This window comes from Orycteropus afer, unplaced genomic scaffold, assembly GCF_000298275.1.
Source record: "Orycteropus afer afer isolate SDZICR_OR568_19922 unplaced genomic scaffold, OryAfe1.0 scaffold00008, whole genome shotgun sequence".
Classification (NCBI taxonomy): domain Eukaryota; kingdom Metazoa; phylum Chordata; class Mammalia; order Tubulidentata; family Orycteropodidae; genus Orycteropus; species Orycteropus afer.
Genome location: NW_006921595.1, coordinates 2672365 through 2686479, shown reverse-complemented (window position 1 = coordinate 2686479; position 14115 = coordinate 2672365).

Below are 14115 nucleotides of genomic sequence, written 5' to 3'. Positions count from 1 at the left end.
ATATTTGCAGAGTACCTATGATCAGGCCCTTGCTAGGGGAAACAATGAGTGTCCTTATGGTAGGTCCAGGCAATTAGGGATCCCCCAGACTTAGAAGGTACAGAAATGAGGAGAGGAAAGCAAATGATTTAGTTTTTTGCTCTGCTGCACAGGTACACAGGCGGAACACAAGGTGTTAGGTTAGCATATGGGGGAGACACCTGACCTGGACTTGCGAAGTCTGGGAAGACTTCCTGGAAGAGGTAGCTCTTGGCGGCAACAATAGGATAAGTAAGGAAAAGGAGGGTCCACTGCCATTGTAGGCTTTCATGGGGGCAGATGTGATTGTTGCAACAATGGCAATCACATTCAGAAGACAAAAACCACCCTGGATTACATATTCTTGAAAATGTAATCTCCCTCATGTTGGGGGGAGGGGTGGTGGTGGTGGTAGCTGCTGGAGGTAGGAAAATAAAGTGGATATGGCCTCTGTCTTTGAGGGGACCACCTTCTGGTGGGAGAAATGGGTGAGCCACCAGCTTATTAGAACATCTACAATGAGCCAAGGGGGCTGTGGGGTATCACAGAGGAGGTCATGGTGATGTGGGCCTTAAAAGGTGAGTAGGAGTTTGTCAGCTAAGGGTAATGGGTAGGAAGAGCCCTAGCTAGAGAGAACAGCATGTGCAAAGGCAGAGAGACCAGGAAATACATAGTGTGAGACTGAAAGAGGGCAGTGCACTCTGAAAAATTCTAATCCTTGTCTCTCCTATGACTCCCCAAACCACCACTTCTATCCCTCTGTGGGCAGTGTGTATGTGTATAGTGTGTGTGTGTGTGTGGTACGAGATGACTTTTGTGCTTCTCCCAGCCCTGATATTCTTGAGTCTGTAGTTCTAGAAAGCACTGCCCTACTGGTGAGTAGCCCTATCCACTTTCTCTGGCCAGGCCAGTCTGTCACATGTTCTCTTGGTGGCTGGCAGTATTTTCCCCAGGATATTCCCACAGGCTAGAGCCCCACAGCCCTGAAACATCACGTTCTCCACATTGTGCTTAGTCCACTTCCTGTGCTGGGGCTGGCGGCCTCATGAGGCACTGGCTTGGAGTTTCTAATTAATGATTCCACCTTCCTCAGGGGCACTCATGACACCTGTGTTCTGCCAAACTCCACCCACAAGGACTAAGTACAGAGGGAAATTCTGGGAAGCAAGCATTTGTAGTGTGTGTGTGTTTATTATGTGTGTATAAGGTGTATGTGTGGTATGCATTTATCCATGTAATACATGAGGTTATATGTGAGTAGTGTGTGAGCATAGGGTATATGTAGCATGTGTACACTGTGTCTTTGTGTGTAGTATGTGTGGTTGTGTGTATGAGTAGTGTGTGTATATATAATATAAGAGCTCTAGTGCAGTGGTTAAAGTACTTCACTGCTAACTGAAAGGTTGGGGGTTCAAACCCACCAACCACACTGCAGAAGGAAGAAGTAGCAGCCTGATCCTATAAAGATTTACAGACTTTGAAACCCTACAGGACAGTTCTACCCATCCTGTAGGGTTACTTTGAATTGGAATTGACTCAATGGCAGTGGGATATGTACTGTGTGTATATAGGTCCTATGAAGGCTTTCTGAGCTACTTGGCCTTGGGACAGATGACTGGGGAACCTCAGGTTTGCTCTTCATGTATTCAGAGGATTGCCCAGTGCTGCTTGGCTGAGGAGCTGACCCTGAGTTGGAGGCCTGGAGATCCTGGGTTTCCCTGGTATCAGTAAGTCCTTCCAGGGGTAAGATGGCCTGGGGAAGTGAGAGAAGAGTCTGGGCCCTGGGATGATCCAAGAAGTCTTGAAACTCCATCCCCAATTGTGTCAGAGAAGTGTTGGGCTCTGAGCCTGACCCATCACCCTCTTTTTAGAGTCTCTCTTCCCAATCCCTCACCCCCTTGAATCCAGCCTTGTCTCCTAGTCTGTTTGGGAAGCAGCTGGTGACAGACCTGTTGGAGGGCTTGTGCTCTCAGGAATGGTTTAGCCTTGGAGGAAGTAGTGCTCACCTTAGAGCCATGAAGTGTTGAACTGACTCTCTGCCAGACATGACTTCTTAGTGTTGTAAGAGTCTCAGAGATCCTCTGGCTCTGCCCTGGCCACCCTCCTTTGCTCGGAGCCCCCCAACTGCAATGGCTGTGGCTCAGATACTCAGATGATCTCATGTTCAGCCTATTCTGAATGCATGGCTCTAAGCCCAAGGAAGCAGGTCACAGACTCAGGCAGCATGGGGCTATCTTGCCCTTAAGATGGTGGTCCAAGGATGTGGCTGAGTCTTCTTGCTGAGCAAAGCACTTGGGTATCCACAGGGCCACTGAGCTCAGCATCAGTGCGTGTTATTGGGACCCATGCAACACAGATGAGCAGATTAAAGGTGGATTTTGAAATGACTCCCAGATCTTGGCTCCAACTTCTGTACTTTTTCCCCTGTCCAAAAAGCAGACATGGCCAAAGACATTCATTCCATTGAAGGGGCCACTTGGAGGAGTTCCATTCAGTTCAAGCCAACAACATGCCTTGAAGGTGCCTACTGTGGGCAGAGCCCTTGGTGATTATGGGGGATGGGGGCTGGGAGGAAGAGGAGGAGGAAGAGGGAGAGGCTGCTACCCTCAGAAAGCACATGGTTTAGTGGGCCAGAGTGGGCAAGGCAGGCATGAATGATCACATTCCAAGCCCTGTAAGATGAGCTCTCAATGTTCAGGGTTCTGGGGATGCTGCTTCTTAGCTCTGGGACATTGGCCCAATCACTTAACTTCTCTGAGCCTTGATCTTTTAATTTCTAAAATGAGGATAATATAAACCTGATAGGGTTTTGGGGGTAATTAAACAAAGTTCTGTCTGCAAAAAGCCTGGTACATGGAAAGCACATGCTAAAAGGCAGTTCTTGTCCAGGACTTTATGAGAGGGTCCCAGTTAGAGAGTTCACAGATGAGGGATCAGGCCTCACTGTGGTGTGTCCCAAGGCCCAACTCAAGCCCTTTCCCTGCATGAAAGCTTTCTAGAAACTCTGTGCTCCTTCTCCCCCAACTCTCCAGCTTGAGTTTATCTCCCTTGCCCACAGTATCCACCCATGGACACTGGGACCCTGAAGATAGAGCCTCTCTCTCTGCTCTCAATACTCAGCAGTGTTCAGTGAATGCTCATTGAGTAAATGGAAGGCCTCCTAGGAGACTTGGCCTTGGAGCCTAGTCCAAAAAGACAGGAGGGTTTAGACAAAGGGCAAAGCAGATGATAAAAGAGGAGAAAGGGATCCCAGGAGCAGGAGCAGTATAAGCAAAGGCACTGAGGCAGGGAAGCACAGGCCTTGCTCAGGAAAGAGCAAGTGTATGGTTTGCAAGTACTATTAGAGGGAGATGGGAGGTAGGCAGGAGAGGGGGCCTTTTTGTAACATTTTATAACACTAACTATGTGCTAGATGTAACTCTAAATGCTTTACATACAACAGCTTACTCAAAACAACCCCCTATGGATGAGGCAACTGAGGACCAGAGAACTGAAGTAATCTCCTAAGGTCACATGGTGGTAAGGGGCTGGTTGGTGGTAATGGAGTTGGGATGGTTGGTTACAACTTCGTCAGATACATATGGAAGAACTTGTGGATGCTGAGAGGACCCCATGCCCAAACAGGGTAGCTGTAGAGCTTGGGAGGCCACTAAAGTAAGAGCTGCCATTCACCACAGTGGAACAGGTCCCTGAGGCCAGGGCACTGGGTCATGGGAGGACACCAGCCCGCCTGGAAAGCCTTGTATGAGGGACAGGAGAAGTTTGGATTCCACAGCCTCTGAGTGCCCTATAACTCGCAAAAACCTGTTACTGTTGAGTTGATTCCAACTCATAGTGATCCTTTAGGGCAGACTAAAACTGCCCCCATAGGGCTTCTTGGGCTGTAGCCTTTACAGGAGCAGAATGCCATATCTTTCTCCCATGGAGTGGCTGGTGGGTTCTAATTGCTAAACTTTTGGTTGGCAGCCGAGCATGTAACTACTGTGCCACAAGGACTATTCCAAGCCCCCAGTAGGCCTCACCATTCTCTCTTCTGAGGGAGACATCTTGAACTTCCAGACTGATCAGCTCTTGGCTGTTGGGAGGTAGAGAACCACCCCCTACTTCTACCAGGAGAAACTGCAGACTGTGAGTTCACTACCCATGTCTCTAGCTCACCTCTGTGTCCCCAATTCCCAGCCCAGAACCTGAAAAGTAGTGGGTGCTCAGTAAGTGCTTGTTGACCGGCTGAATGGGAAGCAGGGTGGATGAATGAGACCACATCTCCTTAGCCAGGTTGAGCTACACCCTACCGCCAATTCTAGGAGCTGTGGTTCTGGGCTTTTCCTGCTTGTCAGATACCCTTCTCTCTGACTCTTCACTTTAAGGGCAGCCTGCGTGTGGCCTCGGGCCTGGTCCCAGCCTTCTGTAAGCCTGGAATTGTGAGCCTCACTTTCTAAGAGGGCAGGGGGAGGCCCTGGTGGGAGGATGCAGCAAATCAGAGCCAGGACTCCAACTGCTCTTCCTCCATGTTGGGACCTGTCCAGGTAGAACTTGTGCACCCTGCTCCTGGGCCAGACAGGCCTCAGAGGTGCCACCTCCATGGAGCCAGGGGGTCTGGCCCAGCCCAATGCTCTCTCTTGGGCCTGGTGACAAAGATTTCATCTAAATTTAGCCCTGCTCTAAGCCGGGAAGATTTATGGGACCACAGGGCCTGTGGCCACTGCCAGTGACCAGAGCAGAAAGGAGGGGAGCTCCCTTGCTGCCCCTCCTCTCTCCGCTGCCCTATGCCCAAGGTCAGAGAAGACTTAGGTGGGAGGGGAGGATTCCTCCCCATGAGTTTCTCTCATTCAGTGGTTTTCATTCAGTCTGAGCTGGCTCAGAGTTCAGGGGGCTGAGGAGGAAGAAACTCAGGTCTTGAGTTTCAAGCACATGGTCAGGAGAAGAACAGGAAGAGTGAGGAGGGCAGGAGGCAGAAAGTGGGGAGAAAGGAAGGAAGGAGAGGGAAGATGGAAGGAAGGAGATGGAAGATGAAAGGAAGACTTGAGGACAAGGGAGGGGGAGAAGGGAGAATGGGGAGAGGAACTGGCATAGGGAGGAAGGGGAAGGAGAGAGGGAAAAGGCAGGGGGAAGGAAGCCTCCTCATTTGTAAAATGGGGATAATAATAGTTTCCTCTCCTATGGCTATTGTGATATTTAAAATAGGGAATGAATGTCAGTGCTTAGAACAGTGCTGGGCACATGGTAAGCCCTATGTAGCTATTAAATAAAACAAACAAAATAAGCTTTTTGGCTAATCTATCTTTCTCCCTTTGACTTGAAATGATATCTTGAAAAATTAGAGGTGGAGGAGGAGGAGGGGAGGAAGGGGAGAGGAAGAGAAGAGGAGGGGGACAAGGAGGAGAGGGGAAAATGTGGGAAGGAGGGAGGGAGGAAAAGACAGTGGGGAGGAGGGGGAGGAGGCAGAGAGGGGAAAAAGGGGGAAGAGGGGGAGGAGGAGGGGAACAGGGGAAGAATGTGGGGAGGAGGGTTGGAGGAGGAGGGGAGAAGGAATCAGAATCTGGGCAGACAGACGGGGTAATGGAGCTGAGGCAAAGGGTGAGGGATTAGAAGCCATATTGATGAAGTAGGTAATTATTTTCCCGCACATCAGAGCAGACTTCCTGGAAAGGAGACTTTAGATACTTAGTTCTACTTATAGACCTGAGTGAGGACTCCAAGAGCCCCTCAGCAGAGTCAAATGGGTTTTCCCCTTCAGTAGCTTCCCCTCTTTGCAACAGTAGTTCCTTCTTCCTGGGATGGTCTTGCTGCTGCCCCACTCCCCCTTCAAGTCCTAACTGAGCTGCCAACTCCCTCAGGAAGACTTCCAGGCCTCTCTTCAAATGGGATCCTCAAGCCTCACCCCTAGCATCTCCCGGTATCATGATGTCTCTCTCTTTTCTTTTAAAGCTTGTGGCTCCCTTTTTCCCCTCTGTCCAGCTCTCCTCACCTGTGCCAAACCCTGAGCACTGTACACAGTAGGTGTCTGAAATAGATGTTAGGGGGAGAGGGAATACTTTGGCTCAGTAGAAGGAGAGGGAAGAGCCCCAGTAACAGGCCTCAAAAGTATCTCCCTAAATATCAACTCATTTAACGTCCAAATAAAAAAAACCAAACCCACTGCCATCGAGTTGATAACGACTCATAGTGACCCCCATTGGGTTTCCAAGGCTGTAAATATTTATGGAAATAGATTGCCTCATCTTCTTCCTACAGAGAAGCTGGTGGGTTTGAACTGCTGGCCTTCTGGTTAGCAGCCAAATGCCTTACCCACTATTCCCCCAGGCTCCTTCATTTAATTTCCAGTTTGCCTAAAAGTCACTCCTTTTTTGTTTTGGCATTTGTCTGAATGTCCTAAAAATAACCTGACCTTGAAATTCAATAACATTAACATTAAATTTTTCTTAAGAGAAGGGAATCAGAGTCAGGCTATGTGGTTCAGATCCTATCCTGACCCTGCCATTTAACAGCCATGTGACCTTGGGCACATGACCTCCCCTCAGCTTCCTCATTTGTAGAATGGGGATAATAATAGTTTCCTTTCCTTCGGCTATTGTGATATTTAAAATAGGGAATGAATGTCAGTGCTTAGAACAGTGCCCGGCACATAGTAATCCCTATATAGCTCTTAAATAAAATAAACAAAATAAGCTTTTTGACTAACCTATCCTTCTCTCTTTGACTTGAAATGATATCTTAAAAAATTAGAATTTTGAATAAAGTGACTTTAGACAAACTGGCTAAGGAGTCCTTAAAATGTTTAAAATTAGATAAAATAGAAAATGACAGCTAAGAGGATACAGAATATGCTCATAATTTGTAAAGTGCTGCAAATTTGAGACTTACTAGTAATACAAAATTAAGTAGGCAGTGCCCTCAGACAAACTGGTTTTAAAAGACCCTCAAACATCAACAAAATAGGGGGAAAAAAACCCCACTAAATTAGCTGATTAGGTTAGAAAAGGCTTAGAGGAGAGTTGAATTTGGGGAAAAGTCATTAGGTGAATTAGCTTCTGGCAAATGGCCCTTGAGCCTTCTGTCCTGCAGACATGGGGTATGTGGGGGTGTGGGTGCAGGGCTGTGGCCTTGGTTAGGGAGGGCAACTGTCTCCTCTCCCACTACTTGGTCCAGGTTTCTGGGGATGGGCCCCTGTGCGCACTTCCCTTTGTCTACCATCTCTCTCTGCTGAGCCTTCTCTGGGCAGACAGGCAGCTTTCCCAGGGAAATGGTCCTCCCAGAGGCCACTCTCTGGGGCTAGAGAACACAGAGCTCTGTCTTGAGACCGTCTGGGGAGATGTTCTCACTGCCTAGAGGTCTGAGAGGCTGGTAGACTCCTGAGGTCTTCACAGAAGGAGAGGTAGGTAGCTCAAAGGTTAGAATCAAGGGCTATGGAATCCGGCAGACCTATTGCTTAGTCTTGCTGAATTTCCATTTCCTGTCTGTAAATAAATGTCCCTGCCTTCCCATATAATAAAACCAGTTGCTGTGGAGTCAACTCTGAGTCAAGACGACCTCATGTGTGTCAGAGTAGAAGTGTGCTCCATAGGGTTTTCAATGGCTGATTTCTTGGAAGTAGATTGCCAGTCCTTTCTTCCCAGGTGCCTCTAGGAGGACCTGAACCTCCAACCTCTCTGTTAACAGCAGAAGGGGTTGACTGCACTACTCAGGGACACAACTTCCCAGATAACAGTTAAGGGCAAATGAGCTCTGGGGTTTTGGTAAAGCACTTAGCACAGGGTCTGGCACAGAGGACTGGCTGCAGCGGCAGTGTGGTAACATTGCCTCCATCAGCAACTTCCCTGGCCAGGGAGCACCACAGCATGGCCAGGGAGCACCGCAGCACCGGGCTCTAGGCAGGACTCCTCCAGGTATAGGCTGGGCACAGCATCCTCCCCACAGGAACAAACCAGATCAAGTCTCCTCTGCTGAGGAGCTGCCCCTGACCTTGGGATAAAATCAGATCTCTACTTTGACTTCAAGGGTCTTGGCAGCCTCACTCAGATCTCAGGTGTTGGGCCTCAGGGCCTATCCTCCCCCACCTTGCTCCACCTCCACCCCTCTATCTTACCCACTTCCCTTCAGACCTCTCCATCTCCATCCCAGCTATTCAATCAGAAGTTCTCATACTGTCAGCCAAGTTTCCATAGTTGCAATTGTGAGTGCTGCCTGAGTCCCCTGCTAGGCTATAAACACCATGAGATCAAAAACCACGTCTTGGTTTTTCACCCCTGTGTTCTCAGCGTGTGCTAACTTATGTGTGATCCTCCTTAAATACTGCCTAGATAAGTGAAAGGGCTGACAACCGGCTCCCCCTAGGACTGCCTTCCCTCCTCACTGCCTCATATCGCATTTCACAGGGAGCGGCAAACTCAAAGTAGTCTGAGTGGGACCCAAAAAACAAACCATATCACCATGAAGTCTCTGCGGGAGGAGGGCTGGGCTCCGGGACCAGAAGGACTAAAGTTTACTATCTAGCTAGTTACTGTGCTGAAAGATTTTGGATGAGTAACTCTTGTCTTTTTACTCTTAGTCTGGGGTCTTTGAGAGATCTAGAGGCAGAGACAAGGCCAGCTTCCTAGGTACATCTAGCTTAGAGTTATTACTGCTGCGTTTCCCAGTTCTGGTGTCTCCAAATCCCACTGACCTTCCTGGCACTGGAGCAGCAACCAGAGGCCTGGGCAGGTAGAGTCAGGGCCCCTGGACAGGTGAGCTAAGGGCAACCAACCCTTGCCCCCAACACCTGGCTCTCTTGGGAGGCACCTACCATCCAGAGAACAGGTAAACCATAAAAATCAAACTCACTGCCATTGAGTTGATTCCAACTCATAGCCACCCCTGTTTGGTTTGCAAGGTGGTAAATCTTTAAGGATGTAGATTGCCTCATCTTCCTTCCTCAGAGCAGCTGGTGGGTTTGAACCGCCAACCTTCTAGTTAGCAGTAAAATGCCTTAGGCACTGAACCACCAGAGCTCCTTAGAGAACAAAAGGGAAGGAGCAAAAAGAGCACAAAACCTGGGAAGTCAGGTGGTAGTGAACACCTTCCCCAACCCCCAAATGCAGCCCTGAAATGTCATTCAAAGGACCTGCCAGGTGTAACAGCCATTGGACCCTTTGGATACTGACTACTCCTCAGCACGGTGCCCACCTCCGACCTCTCTCCTCCACCTGAGCAGACACCCTGGGATAGCAGGGTGTCCTGGTGTCTTTTCCTGCTTGGTCTTTAGTGCCTGACACAAAATACTAGCTGGCATGTGCTGAGTGCTTACTCTGTGCCCAGGACTGTGCCAGACACCTCCCATGCATTATCTCAATTATTTGTCATGACAACCCTATCTTATAGCACTGATATCATGGCCATTTTGCTGTTGAGGAAACTGAGGTTCAGAAAATTTAAGTAATCTGTCCAAGGTCACACACTAAGTGGCAAAGTAGGGCTTAGAATTGGGTCTATCTGCAAAGCCACTTAGCCACAATCAGTAGTAGAAGCTCAATGTGTATTTACTGAATGGCTGTTGAATGAATGAGTCCTCTTGGTACATATGGAGACATCGAATCCCAGAAACTAGTCCCCAAATACTATCTGTGGCAGTCAGCACAGGATCAGGCCTCTTCCCACCTGATTCTGTTCCCTGTATTGTGTGTCCTCCAGCTCTGTTTGCTATCTGTGCCCCTTTGTGACTCTTCATTAAAAGGGTGGCTTAGGATAGGTCACCCTCCCTCTCTGAGCCTCAGTTTTCTTTTCTGCAAAGTGGGAAGAATGTTATAGGCACATTCCTCCTGTATTGGTTTCTGTTTCCAAGCGGCTAGCTCTTTCTATATTGTTTCTCTCCATCCTTTTGGCCCTAGCCCCCACCTGCAGACTGGATTTCCACCAAGAGTCAGGGAAGGGCCGATGGTTTGGAGAAACCCTTGAGAGGATCGTTTTCTCTGTGTCCCTTTGTCCTCATTGCTCATTTGGCATTGGTAGCTGCCTGCTTTCAGGCACCAAGAAGAGGGGTGGGGCCCAGGCAGCAGTTGATGGGAGGCAGCGCTGTGGTCGTGAACCATCCACGAAGGGCAGGGAACTGGGGTGAGGAAGGAACTTGAGGATCCTGCTGGGGAGATAGGGAGGAAAGAGACTGCATAGGAGATAGGGAGTTTCTGAACCTGAGGAAGGGCATGTCCTCCACGACATTAGGGTGTCACTCCAGAACTCTCTGCTCATCCCCAGGCCTCGGGTCTCAACCTAGCTGGTGTTACAGGTTCATCTTCCCTCCTCTTGTCCCTCATCCGGCCATATGAGATTGCCATCCCATAATCAGACACAGGAATCCCCACCCCCAAGCCGTCCGCCAAGCCTTGAGACCCGCTGCCCCAACTTTGAACAGGGCTGAGCGAAACTGGCCCCTAAATGAGGGTCTCCTCTCCAGGTCAGGAGAGCTCTGAGCTCCCTCCTCCCAACGCTCCTCACCCACGCGGACCCTGAGACCCGACCCCCACTCCCTGCACTTACTTTGAGCAGCGGTGGGAGGAGGCAGAGCAGGCAGAGAAGGGGGTGGACGTGGAGGAGGCGTAGGGGCCCGGCGGGAACCCCCATGCCTGCGGCAGCCAGTGCTAGAGCGCTCGGCCCCAGCGCCGCCGGTCCTGCCAGGACCTGCCCCTCCCCTGGCCAGAGCGGAGCTGGTTCCCTCCCTCTCCACACTGCCACCCGCCTGAAGGAGACCAAGGTGAGGCCCTGGGCTGGGCATTCTTCCCCTTCCCCTAGGGCCGCGGTGACACAGCCCCCCCCCCCCCCAACTACTGGCTATTTATAGCCGGGCTGGGCAGCCGCTTCTGCGAGGGCGGCAGAGGGGCCAAACTCTCTCTCTCTAGCCTGGAGAGAATGGGTTAATATCTTTTATCTACCAAGTTACTAATGTAGGGATTCGGCTAGGAAAACCGTTAAGGAAGGAGGGGGCCTCAGGCGCTGGAGGCTGCTTGAGCACTGAGTGGGGCAGTGCTGGATGGATCTCACCTGGGCCGGGGTTTCCCAACCCTGCTCGCGTATTGTAATGTCATGGGAGCTTTGAACAGGCGCCAGTGCCTACTGAGACAATTGATGGAATTTGAATGTAATGCTGAATTGAATAATAGTAGTATGTCGATGTTAAACTTTCTGATTTATAGAATTGCATTATGGTTAAATAAAAGAATGTCCTTGTCCTTAGGAAAATGCACATTTAAAGTCACCATCTTTGTAAATTATTCACTAATGGCTCAAAAGTACACACACATATATGTAGACAGATGATAAATAAAAGAGAGAGGCTACAATAAAGAAATAGGGCAAAATGTAAAGAGTTGGTTATTCTGGGTATGTTTGGATCATTCTTGCAACTTTTCTGTAAGTTTGAAGTGATATTAAAATAAAATGCTAGAAAAATATTTTATAATTGAAAAAAAGGTTAAAAATCAAACAAATCCTAAAACAACAAAATCCCACCCAGAGATTCTGTTTACACAGGTTGGGGTGGGGCCCAGGCATCAGCATGTTTGACTATCTGCTTTGTGGTCCTAGTTAGGCAGGGCTCTCAGCAGGACTGGTGTTGGTGGAGGCAGGTACAACCTAGGGCCAGGGTAGGACTTAGGAAGGAGATCTTTTCTTGGGGAACAGCAGAAGCAACCTCAGGAGCGGTTCCTGACAGGTGAGCCCAGTGCAGAGGGTTTAAAAGCTTTAGCACCAGTTGCAGTGTTGTTAGGATCTGTGGGGGAAAGCATTTGAGGAATGTGATGATTAGTAGGGCACTGAGCTTTCTCCTGGAGGGCACAGACTAGGTGGGTGCAGGCTCTGGAGAAGTCAGCCTGAGTGAAGAGACTTAGACATTCTGGTTCCCTCTGGCCTCCAGGCCTGAACACCCTTCTTTTCTCAGAATTCCTCCCTTCCACCCCTTCTTCCAGCCAGTCTTTCCCGACTACTTCAGTTCCCATGTTTGTCCCCCTCTTCTGAGATCTCATAGATGTGAATCTCCCTGGAGTGGCCTGCTTTCTAAAGGCCTTGTGTGGATGAGTCTGGTCTTCAGACAGTGTGGGGTTAGGGGTATGGGTCCAGAGAACAAAGCGTGGGTCTCTGCTTTGGTTTCCTAGTGCTATTGTAGTAGAAATACCATAAGTGGATGCCTTTAAAGACTAGAAATGTATTTTCACACAGTTTAAGAGTCTGGAAGCTGGAGTTCAACACCAGCTCCAGGGGAAAGCTCTGTCTCTGCTCTGAGGGAAGATGCTTGTCTCAGCTTCTTAGCCTCCGCTTTCCTGGTACCTTGGTGATCTCAACAAGGCATCTATTTCCCCTCATTTGTGCTTGCTTCTCTCTGTGTCTAAGCTGCCCTTTTTATATCTTGAAAGTATTTAGGTTTTAGACATGCTTTATATTGATAACGCACTCATTAACATAACAAAAACCCTATTCCCAAATGTAATTAGATCCAGAAGTATAGAATTCCAACACATATTTTGAGGGAACATAATGCAATTCAAAACAGTTTTCCTCTCCTCATTTTTTCTTTTCCCTCATCCCTCTTTTTTTTTTTTTTTTTTTTGCAGAACACTTAGCCCAGTGGTGCAGGGGGCTCTAGGAGAACAGCTGAGGAAGAATTCACCAGATAGCACCATTCATTTGAAGTAGACAGGGTAGACACCACATCCCTTTTCCTGGAGCACGATATGACTTCACTGGATCCAGCCAGATGGGCTTGGTCAGAGAGGGCTCCTTGTAGGAGGTGACTGCACAGCAAGACTCTGGAGACTGGGTAGATGCTGAAGAAGAGTTGATGGGAGCCTGTGAGATCCAACAGTTCCCTTTAGCAGATGTTACCAGAGCATATTCAAGGGCTGGCCTCAACAGGTACTATTAAGCAAAGAGCAAAGGCTCTGCCCTCAAGGCCAACTTCATAACCTGTAGTGGAGATTGGGAATGTAATGATGGAGGAAGGAACCGGAAACCCGAGCTCTGGGCATAAGTCACTGTGATGGGAAGTGAGAGGTATTACTCTTCCCTAGGGCAGCTCAGGGAAGTGAGGGAAGGACTTCTGGGAGCACCTTGAAGGACTTAAATAGTTAAGTGAGTACAGGCTGGCTTGGCTGGGGGCTGGAATGGTAGGGAGCAGTGGAGGTCCTAAGGGAGTAGGAGACTAGGCTGGAAGGTATGTGAGAATTACATTCACTGTAGCTCTCAGAGGGTCTAGGTAGCAAGCATTGTGGTGCTGGACCCAGATCCCTTTCAAATATCCCTTGTCCCGACTCTCTGCCCTTTCCCAGCTTTCTTTTGCTTCCAATCCCCTCCCATCCCTACTGATCTGGTAGTCTCCCAGGAGAGTTGCACTCAGGCAAATAGTGTCACTTGTCCCACAGATATAGAGGGCCACATTTAACCAGAAGTTCACATGCTTTCCACCCAGAAAATCCTTAGCAATGATTATGGATGGTGCTTCCTTGCCTTGAGTTGGGAATAGCTCTGAGGTATAATTGTCACTTGTAGTGCCTAAGGCATTTTACTGCTAACCAGAAGGTTGGCGGTTCAAACCCACCAGCCACTCCTCGTAAGGAAGGTTGGGCAATCTGCTTCCATAGTGATACTGCCTCAGAAACCAAAGGAGAGGTCACTGTGAGTTGGATCTGACTCCACAGCAGTGAGAGAGCTTCCCTGTGGCATCAGGCTGAGATTGGAACGTTGCCTGGAATCTCTTTCCTCTATCCTGCTTTGTCCCTCCCTTCACAGCTTCTTCTGGGACACTTCCTTAACAAATTACTGCAAAGAAATCCTCATCTCACCTTTGAGGAACCTGACTTAAAAGAGCTTAAAAAAAGAGAAAGAGTGATGAACAAAAACCAGTTGCCATCGGTTCACTTCTGACTCAAGGTACTTCCATGTGTGTCAGTATAGAATCATTCCATGGCATTTTCGATGACTGACCTCTCCGAAGTAGATAGCCAGGCTTTTCTTCCAAGTCACCTGTAGGTGGGTTCAAATCATTAACCTTTCAATTAGTAGTGCTGACGTGTTTGCACCTCCCAGAGACTCTTTAAGAGAGCTTGTTCTCATGGTTGTTGTTGTTGTTGTTGTTGT